At 42.7% G+C, this 14,632-nt stretch overlaps 1 long non-coding RNA gene across 1 annotated transcript; it reads right to left on the bottom strand.

The window, feature by feature from the left end:
- Positions 1–10,270: 10,270 nt before the first annotated feature.
- Positions 10,271–10,866, bottom strand: LOC133646802 (uncharacterized). The gene is made up of 4 exons (XR_009825346.1): positions 10,804–10,866; positions 10,703–10,735; positions 10,505–10,605; positions 10,271–10,297 (listed from the first exon to the last, which is right to left on the bottom strand). It is a non-coding gene; the product is annotated as an uncharacterized LOC133646802 (long non-coding RNA).
- Between the last annotated feature and the right edge of the window lie 3,766 nt (positions 10,867–14,632).

The raw sequence follows: 14,632 nt of genomic DNA, 5'->3' as shown, positions 1-14,632 counted from the left end.
GAATGGCGTGTTTCCAACAAGACATGGACTGCCAAGCAACGTTCCCTCTAAGGTGCGCGCCTGCGCAATTGCGCACTGCTCAAGCGTCCGCTGCGCGGAACAAATATATGCCGCGCACCAAATCAAATCCCATCTGAATTCTAAACAAAATAAACATATTTATTCTATGTCATTTTGCAATGCAACTTTGAGTGACAGTGACAACAAGCGGCCCTAACGGTGTTCGTCAACACCGTTCAATTGAACACCGTTCAATTATTGTAACGTCTATCGAGATGCTTCGAGGACAGGAATTATATCCATCACTTTATTGAGCAAAACTGTTTATATTCGGACATAACCACACCAAAAACATGAATAAAACACTTCTATCTGGAAAAACTAGTCATTTTCTGCCGTACAAACCAGGCCAAAAGCAACTTGTCATGTGTCACCAACACGCATACCACTAAGCCACTGGTGCGTTTATGGCCACACAAAAAGTCGGACAACTCAAACACCACACAAAGTTACACTATGACTCCTCAGTCATACGTGTGCTTATTTTACTGTCATTTATTATTAATGTTAATTTATTTATATTAGTCATGGAATGCTGTTACACACACTATGTTGAAGTATTACTATTATTATTAATTATTATTATTATTATTATTTATCTTACGGTATATATCAAAAATAATATTGAGCAAAATTGAATTGAAATATTGTGGATGTGGCCCTCAAGCAGTGCTCGGGTTGCTCACGCGGCCCCCGGTAAAAATTAATTGCCCACCCCTGGATTAAGGTGTGTCTGAGACCCCTGGTTTAAACATAGCACAAAGCAAAAAAAAGCTTTGTATGCAGTGTTGTTTCATTTTAAATTTCAAACTAGTTTTGTGGCTCCCATTGTTTTCTTTAATTTGTGCAACTCGTCAAAATGGCTCTTTGAGTGATAAAGGTTGCCGACCCCTGCCCTAATCAGAGCAAAGCATTTTTGGTTGAAAAAAAGAGCTGAAGTAAAATACAGCACTATGTCATCCGTTTCTGATTTATTAAATTGTATATAAATTATATGGGTAGGTATTTGCTCTAAAAAGGGTATTTCTAGTACAGTAGGTACTTGATTTATATACAGTATATGTAATGCTAAAAAGAGTAATAAATGATAAATGGGTTATACTTGTATAGCGCTTTTCTACCTTCAAGGTACTCAAAGCGCTTTGACACTATTTCCACATTCACACTGATGGGGGGAGCTGCCATGCAAGGCGCTAACCAGCAGCCATCAGGAGCAAGGGTGAAGTGTCTTGCCCAAGGACACAACGGACGTGACTAGGATGGTAGAAGGTGGGGATTGAACCCCAGTAACCAGCAACACTCCGATTGCTGGCACGGCCACTCTACCAACTTGGCCGCGTAGGATATGCAGAGATTGATTGATTGAGACTTTTATTAGTAGGTTGCACAGTGAAGTACATATTCCGTACAATTGACCACTAAATGGTAACACCCCAATAAGTTTTTCAACTTGTTTAAGTCGGGGTCCACTTAAATTGATTCATGATACAGATATATACTATCATATATACTATCATCATAATACAGTCATCACACAAGATAATCACATTGAATTATTTACATTATTTACAATCAGGGGTGTGGAGGGAGGGGGGGATATGGACATCAAGTAGTGGACATAGAGAGAGAGAGAGAGAGAGATCAGAAGGCATAAGAAAAAGAATCTGCATTTGATTGTTTACATTTGATTATTAGCAATCCGGGGAGGGTGTTAGTTTAGGGTTGTAGCTGCCTGGAGGTGAACTTTTATTGCGGTTTTGAAGGAGGATAGAGATGCCCTTTCTTTTATACCTGTTGGGAGCGCATTCCACATTGATGTGGCATAGAAAGAGAATGAGTTAAGACCTTTGTTAGTTCGGAATCTGGGTTTAACGTGGTTAGTGGAGCACCCCCTGGTGTTGTGGTTATGGCGGTCATTTACGTTAAGGAAGTAGTTTGACATGTACTTCGGTATCAGGGAGGTGTAGCGGATTTTATAGACTAGGCTCAGTGCAAGTTGTTTAACTCTGTCCTCCACCTTGAGCCAGCCCACTTTAGAGAAGTGGGTAGGAGTGAGGTGGGATCTGGGGTGGAGGTCTAGAAGTAACCTGACTAGCTTGTTCTGAGATGTTTGGAGTTTAGATTTGAGGGTTTTGGAGGTGCTAGGGTACCAGGAGGTGCATGCGTAATCGAAAAAGGGTTGAACGAGAGTTCCCGCCAGAATCCTCAAGGTGCTTTTGTTGACCAGAGAGGAAATTCTGTAGAGAAATCTCGTTCGTTGGTTAGCCTTTTTGATTACCTTGGTTGCCATTTTATCACAGGAAAGGTTAGCCTCTAGAATGGAACCTAGGTAGGTGACCTCATCTTTCCTGGTGATGACACTGTCACCTACTTTTATGGTGAAGTGATTGACTCTCTTAAGTTTGATGTGGGACCCAAACAGGATGGATTCTGTTTTACCCAAGTGGATGGATAGCTTGTTGTCAGCGAGCCAGGTGCAAGTTCTACAGAGCTCAGCACTGAGGATTTTCTCCACCTGTGACTTGTCCTTGCCGGATACCAGCAGGGCAGAGTCATCCGCAAACAAAAACAAGTCACAGTCGCATGCCGATGACATGTCGTTTATGTATATTAGGAACAGTAAAGGTCCCAATATACTGCCTTGGGGGACTCCACAGCTCACCGAGAGGGGGGGGGGACACGGTGCCGTTCACCTCTGCCACCTGCTCCCTCCCCTCCAAGTAAGACTGCATCCAGCTCCAAGAGGTTTTGTTAAATCCGATTGCTCTGAGCTTATCCAACAGTATAGCGTGGTTAACGGTGTCAAAGGCCTTCTGAAGGTCCAGCATGACCATGCCGCAGTATTTGCCCGCGTCCACCTCATGTTTGATGTGGTCGGTCAGATAGAGAAGGCATGTGTCAGTGGAGTGGTTAGTTCTGAAGCCGGATTGGAATTTGTACATGAGTTTATTAGTGGCAAGGTAACTATCGACCTGTTCATAAACTATTTTCTCCATTACTTTCGAAATGGAGCTGAGAATAGAAACAGGTCGGTAGTTGCCAGGTTCCAATTTGCTTCCTTTTTTAAAGAGGGGAGTTACTCTTGCTATCTTAAAATCTTTTGGTACTTGGCCTTGTGTAATTGATAGGTTTATTATGTGCGTGATGATCGGGGCAATGATGGAGGCAGAGTCCCTGAGGAATCTGGAGGGAATATTATCAAGGCCGGTGGCCTTGTTAGGGTGGAGCGCGCTCAATTTTTTAAACACCTCATCAGCTGTGACCATTTCTAATTTGAAATCATCGTTGGATACTCCTAGCTTTCTGTAGAAGGCTTTAATGTGTTCTACACCAAAGCGACCAGAGTGGTGGGACAGCTTGTTGACAAGAGTTGCAGCTATGCTGGTGAAAAAGGCGTTAAGTCTGCTAGCTACCTCCATTTTGTCTGTAATGAGGGAGTCACCCTCCTTGATGCTGATGTTGGTGAGTCTTGTTTTAAGTTTCTGGCTGCAACCAGAAAGCTGGTTGTTGAGAATTTTCCAGAGCTCATCTGGCTTATTCGTGTTTTCCTCTATTTTGTCGTTAATGTAATTTTTTTTTAAGGATTTAGTCAGGTTGGTTGACTTATTTCTTGATTTATTGCATTGCTTTTTGAGAGTTGAAAGGAGTAATTTGAGGTTGATATTATTGGGTTGTTTATCTACTTCTGTTTTACATTTTTGGTATTCAGAGTATTTCCTGTCTCTGACTTTTATGGCAGCTAATAGGTCCGGATTCATCCATGGTTCCGAGCGGGCTTTGATCCTGACTGTTTTCACGGGAGCCATGTCATTTAGTATCTTTAGGAACGCCGTTTTGAAGCGATCCCAAGCGACATCAACCAGGTTGCTCGCGAGCACAGGGCACCAGTCCCACTCATCTAATTTTAAATTGAAATTGTCATTGGAGTATTTTTTGAGGGATCTGGATTGGGCTGTTATGTGGCCATTGGCTTTAGGTTTAGCTATTTTACGGGTGCAGAAGGTTAGATAGTGGTCGCTAAGACCACAGATCATGACCCCACTATTTTTTATTTTAGGCCGGTCTGAAGTGAGAATGAGATCTATGGTTGATTGGGTGGAATCACACACCCTTGTGGGTAGCGCTATTAGCTGGGAAAGACCGTGCAGATTACAAAACTTGCTGAAGGATCTGAAGACAGGCGCATCTTTGCGTTGAATATCTGTGTTCAGATCCCCAGTTATAATTTTCTCCATGTTGTCTGTCCCCGCCAAGCATTCTTCCAAAGCCCCATAGAAATCACTCTGATTAGGGGGTCTATAAACTGTCCCTATTAGTACCGGCTTAGCATTTTTAAATTTGATTTCCGCCCACACAGATTCCAGGTCATTGTGGTTAAGATCAGTGCGAGTTATGTATTTAATATCCTGGTGAATATACATACAAACGCCCCCACCGTGTTTATTCCTATCCTTTCTGATAACCGAAAAGTTTTGTATTTCTATCTCTGAGTCAGAAATACTTTGATCAAATTTGGTTTCAGAGAAACACAAGATTTTTACCTTCGTGTTGAGGAACATTTCTCTGATTTGGTCGAGTTTGGCTCCAGAGAGGCTGTTCACATTAAGGTGGATGATGTGTAGTCCACTGGAACCAAAAAGAGCATCAGAGTCCGCTGTGTTGTGGTACTGACCAGAAAAATTGTTGGTTATTATTGCTGTTGCAGTTGAAGAGCAAGGAGAGAGAGGAGAGAGAGAGAGGGGCATATTGATCGTCCTCCAGGTGAAGGGGGAGGGGAGCCACAGACCATCTATCAGTATACACAGTTGAGCTTGCAGCTATCATTTTAGGGTTGGAATGGATAGAAGGAAATAACCATAAAAATACACTAATAGCATCAGACAGTTGGGCAGCACTTACAAGCATCAAAACCATGAAGTCATGTAGGCAAGATCTCATTTTCAAAATACATAATCAACTGCACAGAATGAATAAGAGGGGATTAGCTGTTTGCTTCATCTGGGTTCCTGCCCATGTAGGGATAGAAGGGAATGAGGGAGTGGATATTCTGGCCAAACAATCACTCAGATCACACACTGTAGATATGGACATACCGTTATGTAGGGAAGAAGGTAAATCAATAATCAAGAAACATGTGGGTAAAGTGTGGCAAGAATATTGGGACATCCAAGACACGGGAAGACACCTTTACAACATACAGAAACACGTTGGGTTGGGAAGGAGGAGGGGCAGGAGCCGGAGGGAAGAAGCAGTGATCACACGACTTAGGATAGGGCACACAGGACTGAATAGTTCACCACACAGGATAGGAAAACACCCTGATGGCAGATGTGACCAATGTGGGCAGGATGAAAGTGTCCAGCATGTGTTGTTAGAATGTAGAGGGTATGAGGAGGAAAGGAGGACGCTAACAGCAGCGGCAGAGGAATCCAGGATGATATTAAGTGTTGGGAACCTGCTAGGAGCAGAGGCAGAAGCTATGCTCAAGCATCTTATGGCATATCTGATAGACACAGGCCTAATGGAGAGGATTTAAGTTCCCTATTTAGTTGTTTTGTTTCTTTATTTCTTTATTTTATTTTTTATTTTCTTTATTTTTCTTATTATTTATTTTGTTAATTATTATTTGTATTTATTTTGAATCCCAATTTACAGTCCCACACTCCAGTCCAGTAGGTGGCGGTAATGCACCTTTGTTGGTTTGCCAACCGCCAATAAACTCCATAGAAGAAGAAGAAGAAGGGGGAGGGGAGGGAGAGGGAGGAGGAGGCCAGGTAGGGTTGCTGGGGGATGGGTTGGGTTTCCTTTTGGCGGGCTTTTTTGAAGACAAAGAGAAAGAGAATAACGAAAATGTTTGTGTAAAGGCGCCTCTAAATCCTGTGTATGCCGCGTCCTCGGCCGTCCGGGACCGGGGAGAGGTCGCGTGGACCCCCGCCATCTCGTGCAGTTCCCCGCAATCACCGATGTCTGGGTCGCCGTCCACCGCAGCCGCCGCGTCGTTCACCGCCGCTGAGTCGCTGCCTTCTCTGGTGACCGGGTCGTCCTCCACCGCCGCCGCCGAGCCTCCGACCGTGTCGATGAACGGGGCGAAGTCCTCCGCCGAGCCGCCGACCGCAGGAGCACAGGTGAGCTTGAGCTGAGACGAGCCGGTAGCCGAGTTAGCTTCGATGGCGACGCTAGCAGTAGCATTGCTAGTCTTCGCCAGTCGGGACAACATTAACCGTGTTGTTGCAGGTCCAGGGTTGAGTTCAGTGTCTCCTGATAGTAGAAGTAATAGTAGTATTATTGACTTTCTGTCTATCCTTCCAGTCAGGGGCATGTTTCTTCTGCCTCGATGTGCAGACAAGCACGATGCTAACACGTTAGCTCCAAAGCCAAGGTGCTTCGCCGATATATTGTCGTGGAGATAAAAGTCACTGTGTATGTCCATTTCGCGTTCTCGACTCTCATTTTCAAGAGGGTAGAGTATCCGAGGAGGTTTAAAATATAAATCCGTGATCCACAGTAGAAAAAGGAGGAAGTGTGGGATAATCCGAGCAGTTGTTTGGATTCCCGATCGGGAGCGAAAGAGGGTGCGACCGCTCATATAAGATGTGTCCAAATATTACTAGAAATACATTTTAGGCAGCAACAAAGTGGCCATTTGGGTAGATATTTGCTCTAAGAGGGTATTTCAACAAGTAAACCGTACTGTAGGTACTTGATGTTGATATATGTAATGCTCATAAGGGTATTGTAGTCAAATGCGCGTGTGTAAATATGCGATGTGTAAATATCAAAATTTGACGTGGAATCACTTTTTGTCAGGCAATATTACATTGTAGTGGATTGTCCAGAGCTAGGACAATGCACAGAAACATTAAGTTCAGAAACAGATATGTTCTGTACCAGATTATATCTAAATAGCTACTTTCCATCTGCAGTCCCTGGCTGCCTAAATTAAAGGGATACGTGCAATAAAATGATGACACTAATATCATACTAAATAATATATATATACATTCATAATAATTCATCAATAATTAATCATACTATAGCATGTAATCCAATTGAAGAAAAGTCACAAAATGCCCCTTCATGGACACATACTTAATATACAATACAAGCACACCTTATTTACATCATCACCCAAAGACAATACATGCTCTTGTTCACATCTGTCATCATTTGTAAAAACAACCAAGATTTTAAAAGCCATACCTCACAATTTTACAACAAAAATGCTCTCATGGATAAATATAGTACACATTAAGTTGATGTGTCAACATAATGCCCCTCTTAGTGACCGTGTGAGCATCTTTGATTGCTCCAAGCCACTTTTTAACTTCAAATTTTCTATTCCTTTTGATATAACGGGGAGAAGGCCAATTGGTCTGTACTTGTTGACATCTTGTTTATTTCCTGCTTTATGGATTGAATTATAGTAGCAGTTTCTCAACGTGGTAGGGAAAGTGTTTTCCGTTATTGATTTATTTATCAATTGTTGTTATAGGAGCAATAAGACTATCCTTATACGTTTTTAGGAAGATAGTGTCCAACCCGTATATATCTCTAGATCGTGAGTCTGATAATGCAGGGAAGATTTTGTTTAACTTTGTTTCATTTGTTAATTCTAAAATTAGTCCATCCTGAATAAATGACAAATAAAAAATTGTATTTATTATTGAACTTGATGCAAGTTATAACACTTTTATTTGATTTAATATTGAACTTGATGCAAGTTATAACACTTTTTTAAATGTATTATTGAACTTGATGCAAGTTATAACACTTTTTTTGATTTAATATTGAACTTGATGCAAGTTATAACACTTTTATTTGATTTAATATTGAACTTGATGCAAGTTATAACACTTTTTTAAATGTATTATTGAACTTGATGCAAGTTATAACACTTTTTTTGATTTATTATTGAACTTGATGCAAGTTATTTTATTTATTATTGAACTTGATGCAAGTTATACCACAGCTGCACAATTATTTTATTTATTATTGATCTTGATGTTATTGAGTTTGAATGTATACAACTTGATGTTACTTGATGTTCAATAAATTTGAAAATCTTAAGCTTGGCATTAGCGTTCTGTTGGGGCGATGGGGGCAGGTGGGGCTTGAAAACTCCCCCTTGTCCAAAGTGGGGGATGACAAAAAAAGTTTGAGAACCACTGCATTATACAGTCAATGCTAACACCGCAATAAGTTTTCCAACTTGTTTAGTGTGCGACACTGAAGTAAACAACAATGGAGGGCGGAGAGAGAAGCGCGTTTTGGAGTTGTAAATGCAGTCATTATTTGGAGTTGGTGAAGTTGTCGGGGCAGTATGTTGTGGAGGAGATGATGTATGTTGTAGCTGCTGGCGACGGGGTGTTAGCCAATGACTTTGGCTGGGGGGCGGGACTTTCGGGAGAGATAGGGAAGTGACGTTGTTGATAGGAGGACGTCTCTGCACTACTAACCTGTCTCCGCTCGGGATGGTCTTCTGCTGGCCCCACTATGGACTGGACTCTCACTGTTATGTTGGATTCACTAGGGACTGTACTTAGAGGGGGGGTTACCCACATATGCGATCCTCCCCAAGGTTTCTCATACTCATTCACATCGGTGTCCCTTGTGTGGGCTCTGTGCCGAGGATGTCGTTGTGACTTGTGCAGCCCTTTGAGACTTTTGTGATTTAGGGCTATATAAATAAACATTGATTGATATCATGCTGCACCATCATGCAGTGTACTTAATGTAGTATTGAGTGAGGAACTAAAAGCTGTGCATGACTGGACAGTATGTAACACACTTGTCCTTAACACCGCAAAAACAAAAAGTATTACATTGGGGACTAGGCAAGGGTTATCTTGTGACCCAAAGTTGGATTTGAGGCTAGGTATTTCAACAGTTCAACAGGTCAGAAGTGCCAAGCTCCTTGGAGTGATGCTGGACTGCACTCTATCCTGGTCAAATCATATCAGTGATATAGTTACAAAGATGGGAAGGCTGTTGGTATTTCCAGGAAATGTGCTGCTTTTGTTGATCCACCTCTTTGTCAAATTGTTAAGAGTTTAGTCTTGTGTCATCTTGACTATTGTTCTACAGTCTGGGCGTCTGCTGCAAGTGGTGAGATCAGTAAGCTCCAGATTGTCCAGAATAGGACAGCAAGGCTGGTTCTTGGTTGTTCACTAAGAACCAACGTGAACCAAATGCATGCTTCTCTTTCCTGGCTAACAGTGCAGAACAGGTTGTCAGCTAATACTCTTTTATGGCTCAAATCAGTAACCGCTAGTAAAACTGCTTTTCTCAAATAGTTCACAGTAGCACTATACATAATCACAATACCAGGGCGTCCAACGAGGGGCATTTTGTACTCCCTCGTCCCAGGAAGAATGCTTTACGGAAATCTTTTATTTATAGATCTTTATCGCTCTGGAATAACCTGCCTTGAATTCTCACCAGCATTGAAAGTAAACAGGTTTTTAAAAAGAGAGTAATATTTTATCCGAGTCTTTAAATTACTTTGCTCGTTGATGATTTGTTTTGTTTTATATTGTGTAGCTATATTTTTATGGTAATTATTATTCTGTGACTGTAAATAGTTTGCTTGTTTTTTTATTGATGCTTTTATTTTTTTCTGTATTGTGTAGTTATAATTATATGCTTTCACTTGTAATTGTATTGAATTGTGGACCCCAGGAAGACTAGTGGGTTGTTGAGGCAACTAATAAAAATCCAAAAAAAAAAAATCAAAATCTATACTCCTGCCACTAGAGGGCAGCATGTTACCACACTGAAAATAACTCAGGTCAGCCTGAACCTTTTATTTCAAGTGAATAAATAACTATCAGCCATTACAAAAATACTAACTAAAAAACTATATTAACAGTGAACATTTATACTGGAACAAATATTTAGTAAACGTGTATTGAAATATTGAAGGTCCTTCCTTCCTTCTCCTCTGTGATGTCAGCAGAGATGATTACTGCTGCTCCTCGCCCTGCTGCTCCTCAGCCTGCTCCTCATCGCCCTGCTGCTCCTCGCCCTGCTGCTCCTCATCGCCCTGCTGCTCCTCATCGCCCTGCTGCTCCTCATCGCCCTGCTGCTCCTCATCGCCCTGCTGCTCCTCATCGCCCTGCTGCTCCTCATCGCCCTGCTGCTCCTCATCGCCCTGCTGCTCCTCATCGCCCTGCTGCTCCTCGCCCTGCTGCTCCTCATCGCCCTGCTGCTCCTCATCGCCCTGCTGCTCCTTCTTCCTCTGCAGGACACAGGAAACACTCAGTACTCCAAATGATCAATGACGTCATCACTATGATCAATGACGTCATCACTATGATCAATGACGTCATCACTATGATCAATGACGTCATCACTATGTCTGGTACCATCATCCAATAATAACATGATCAATGATACCATGATGTGTATGCGTCAGTAGAGTTGTGTGTGTTAATCCTGCTGCTACCTTAGTTGGACCCCTTTTGGCCCTTTTGGCCGCCGGCATCTTATCAGCGGGGCCCCGGCTGGTTCCTAAACCGGAATCGTCCTGCTCGTCCTCACAGGCGGCTTTCCAAGTTGTGTTTGGTAAGACACAGAAATACAAGTTACAAATGAAACACTTCATTGTCAGGCTACTCAAAGAGCTGATGTTGACTTTTCATACCTTTTTGGTTTTGGTTTTTCTCCGGGGATTTTACTGCAAGAGATGGCTTCAATTAAAAAAACAATATTATAATGTTAGATGGTAGAATCTACCTTCCTTACATTTATCTTGGACAAGCTCTTCTTTTAATTCATTAATCTGCTGTTCGCCGAGATGAAGCTGCTCTTGGGCGAGACGAGTCTTCTTGGGAGCGATGAAACTGCTCTTGGGCGAGACGAGTCTCTTCTTGGGAGCGATGAAACTGCTCTTGGGCGAGACGAGTCTTCTTGGGAGCGATGAAGCTGCTCTTGGGTGAGACGAGTCTTCTTGGGAGCGATGAAACTGCTCTTGGGCGAGACGAGTCTCTTCTTGGGAGCGATGAAACTGCTCTTGGGCGAGACGAGTCTCTTCTTGGGAGCGATGAAGCTGCTCTTGGGTGAGACGAGTCTTCTTGGGAGCGATGAAACTGCTCTTGGGCGAGACGAGTCTCTTCTTGGGAGCGATGAAACTGCTCTTGGGCGAGACGAGTCTTCTTGGGAGCGATGAAACTGCTCTTGGGCGAGACGAGTCTCTTCTTGGGAGCGATGAAACTGCTCTTGGGCGAGACGAGTCTCTTCTTGGGAGCGATGAAACTGCTCGTGGGCGAGACGAGTCTCTTCTTGGGAGCGATGAAACTGCTCTTGGGCGAGACGAGTCTTCTTGGGAGCGATGAAACTGCTCTTGGGCGAGACGAGTCTCTTCTTGGGAGCGATGAAACTGCTCTTGGGCGAGACGAGTCTTCTTGGGAGCGATGAAACTGCTCTTGGGCGAGACGAGTCTCTTCTTGGGAGCGATGAAACTGCTCGTGGGCGAGACGAGTCTCTTCTTGGGAGCGATGAAACTGCTCTTGGGCGAGACGAGTCTTCTTGGGAGCGATGAAACTGCTCTTGGGCGAGACGAGTCTCTTGGGAGTGATGAAACTGCTCTTGGGCGAGACGAGTCTCTTCTTGGGAGAGATGAAACTGCTCTTGGGCGAGACGAGTCTCTTCTTGGGAGAGATGAAACTGCTCTTGGGCGAGACGAGTCTCTTCTTGGGAGTGATGAAACTGCTCTTGGGCGAGACGAGTCTCTTCTTGGGAGAGATGAAACTGCTCTTGGGCGAGACGAGTCTCTTCTTGGGAGTGATGAAACTGCTCTTGGGCGAGACGAGTCTCTTCTTGGGAGAGATGAAACTGCTCTTGGGCGAGACGAGTCTCTTCTTGGGAGAGATGAAACTGCTCTTGGGCGAGACGAGTCTCTTCTTGGGAGCGATGAATCTGCTCGTTGGCATCTTGACGTTCTATGACTCTGGCCTTTTCGATTTCGCGTAAGAGATGATCCTCCACTTTTTTCCGCTCGTGTTGAGACAATCCGTCCAAAATTTATACAGGAACAAATATTTAGTAAACGTGTATTAGAAATATTGGAGGTCCTTCCTTCCTTCTCCTCTGTGATGTCAGCAGAGATGATTACTGCTGCTCCTCGCCCTGCTGCTCCTTCTTCCTCTGCAGGACACAGGAAACACTCAGTGCTCCAAATGATCAATGACGTCATCACTATGTCTGGTACCATCATCCAATAATAACATGATCACTGATAACATGATGTGTATGCGTCTAAGTAGAGTTGTGTGTGTTAATCCTGCTGCTACCTTAGTTGGACCCCTTTTGGCCCTTTTGGCCGCCGGCATCTTATCAGCGGGGCCCCGGCTGGTTCCTAAACCGGAATTGTCCTGCTCGTCCTCACAGGCGGCTTTCCAAGTTGTGTTTGGTAAGACACAGAAATACAAGTTACAAATGAAACACTTCATTGTCAGGCTACTCAAAGAGCTGATGTTGACTTTTCATACCTTTTTGGTTTTGGTTTTTCTCCAGGGATTTTACTGCAAGAGATGGCTTCAATTAAAAAAACAATACTATAATGTTAGATGGTAGAATCTACCTTCCTTACATTTTTCTTTGAAAAGCTCTTTTTTTAATTCATAAATCTGCTGGTCGCGAAGATGAATCTGCTCGTTGGCATCTTGACGTTCTATGAGTCTGGCCTTTTCGATTTCGCGTAAGAGATGATCCTCCACTTTTTTCCGCTCGTGTTGAGACAATCCGTCCAACACCTGCTGAAATTCCTGTTCCACACACACACACACACACACACACACACACACACACACACAGGTGTTGTAATGTTGTACAGGGCTTACTCATCTCCTATGTGTTGTCTACCTTGTACTTTTTTGTGACATTTCCTGGAATAAATGAAAAAAAAATAAAATTGTTCTTTAAATGAACCCATCCATAACGTTTCTACCATTTTTGGCTTTTCTGGGCAGGAAAAGGAAACCAAAATAAAAAATGTTGATTCGTAAATATTATCTGGATATTGCAGCACAAGAGGCTTTAAAAAAAAAAAAAAAGTAGTTTTTAACGGTAAAAATGTTTTTTTTCTTATCGAGGAAATTAAGAAAATCATGCTTACCTACTGTACATTACCCTTTGCATTAATGTACATTATCTTTTGCTTTATATTTATACATATTATGCGTTGTCTACATACTTGCCAACCTTGAGACCTCCAATATCGGGATGTGGGGGGTAGGGGGTGGGTGGGGGGGGCTTGGTCGGGGGCGGGGGGCGTGGTTATTTACAGCTAGAATTCACCAACTCGAGTATTTCATATATATATATATATATGTATGAAATACTTGACTTTCAGTGAATTCTAGCTATATATATATATATTTATTTATTTTATATAAATAAAAGAAATACTTGAATTTCAGTGTTCCGGTGGCTATCCATTAGATGGCAGTATTGTCCTGTTTAACTTCTCCTTTCATGATGAGTATATCATTTCGGCCACCGTGTTCAATGGAGAAGTCTGTTCTACAAAATGTACAGGCAACATACACCTTCCCCTTCCAACTGTCCTGGATGAACTGAAATTCTTGTTTCAATTCGTTTTGGAACTTGCAAGCGTATTTCTTCATCTTGCTCGTCGACGGCGTCGCCATGTCTGTAATTTCCTCGTTCTTCTGCTTCGTCTCCTTGTTGTGTGCGCAGTTGTGCACTCTACTCTCTAAAAGCCCTAGATGTTATGACGTCATTGGGCAGGCAAGCTGTTTATATTGTGGGAAAGCGGACGTGAGAACAGGCTGTCCCCACTCAGTCTCAGGTCTGCATTGAGCTGGAGGGGGCGTGGCTTCCAGCTCCGGGATTTGTCGGGAGAAAATCTCTGCCGGGAGGTTGTCGGGAGAGGTGCTGAATACCGGGATTCTCCCGCTAAAAACGGGAGGGTTGGCAAGTATGGTTGTCTACCTTGTACTTTTTTATGGCATTGCCTGAAATAAATGAATAAATGAAAAAAAAAGAAAAAAAAAGAACCTATCCATAACGTTTATACAATGTTTAGCTTCTCTGGGCAGCAAAGGAAATTAAAATTATTTGTAAAGATTATCCGGATATTTTTTATTTGAACATAGTGTAGTCTTTTAACGGTAAAAAATGCAATTTTTCTCCCTGATGTATGTTTTACATTCCCAGCAAAACTCGAAGTCTACTACCTAATGAACAAGACAGCTCATTTCAGCTCAAGGAGGTTAGTCAGACAACTGTCCTAAATGTCATACATGACCTAAACACCACATACTCAAAGGATATTTATAACCTAGACACAGCTTTTCTTCAAAAATATAGCGGCATCCTTATACAGCCTCTTACCCATCTTATTAATATTTCCATTAAAACTGGGCAATTCCCAGATGGATGGAAAACTGCACAGGTAATACCACTTTTAAAATCTGGTGATGCTGGAATGACATCTAACTATAGACCTATCAGCCTTCTTCCAGTTTTATCTAAAGTCCTGGAGAAGATTGTTTCGGAACAACTAATGCACCACCTTGAGACAAAACACTATTTGACTCCCCTACAATTG

The sequence above is a fragment of the Entelurus aequoreus genome, linkage group LG01 (genome assembly GCF_033978785.1).
Source record: "Entelurus aequoreus isolate RoL-2023_Sb linkage group LG01, RoL_Eaeq_v1.1, whole genome shotgun sequence".
In the NCBI taxonomy this organism is placed as follows: domain Eukaryota; kingdom Metazoa; phylum Chordata; class Actinopteri; order Syngnathiformes; family Syngnathidae; genus Entelurus; species Entelurus aequoreus.
This window is presented reverse-complemented; position numbering and strand designations above follow the sequence as displayed.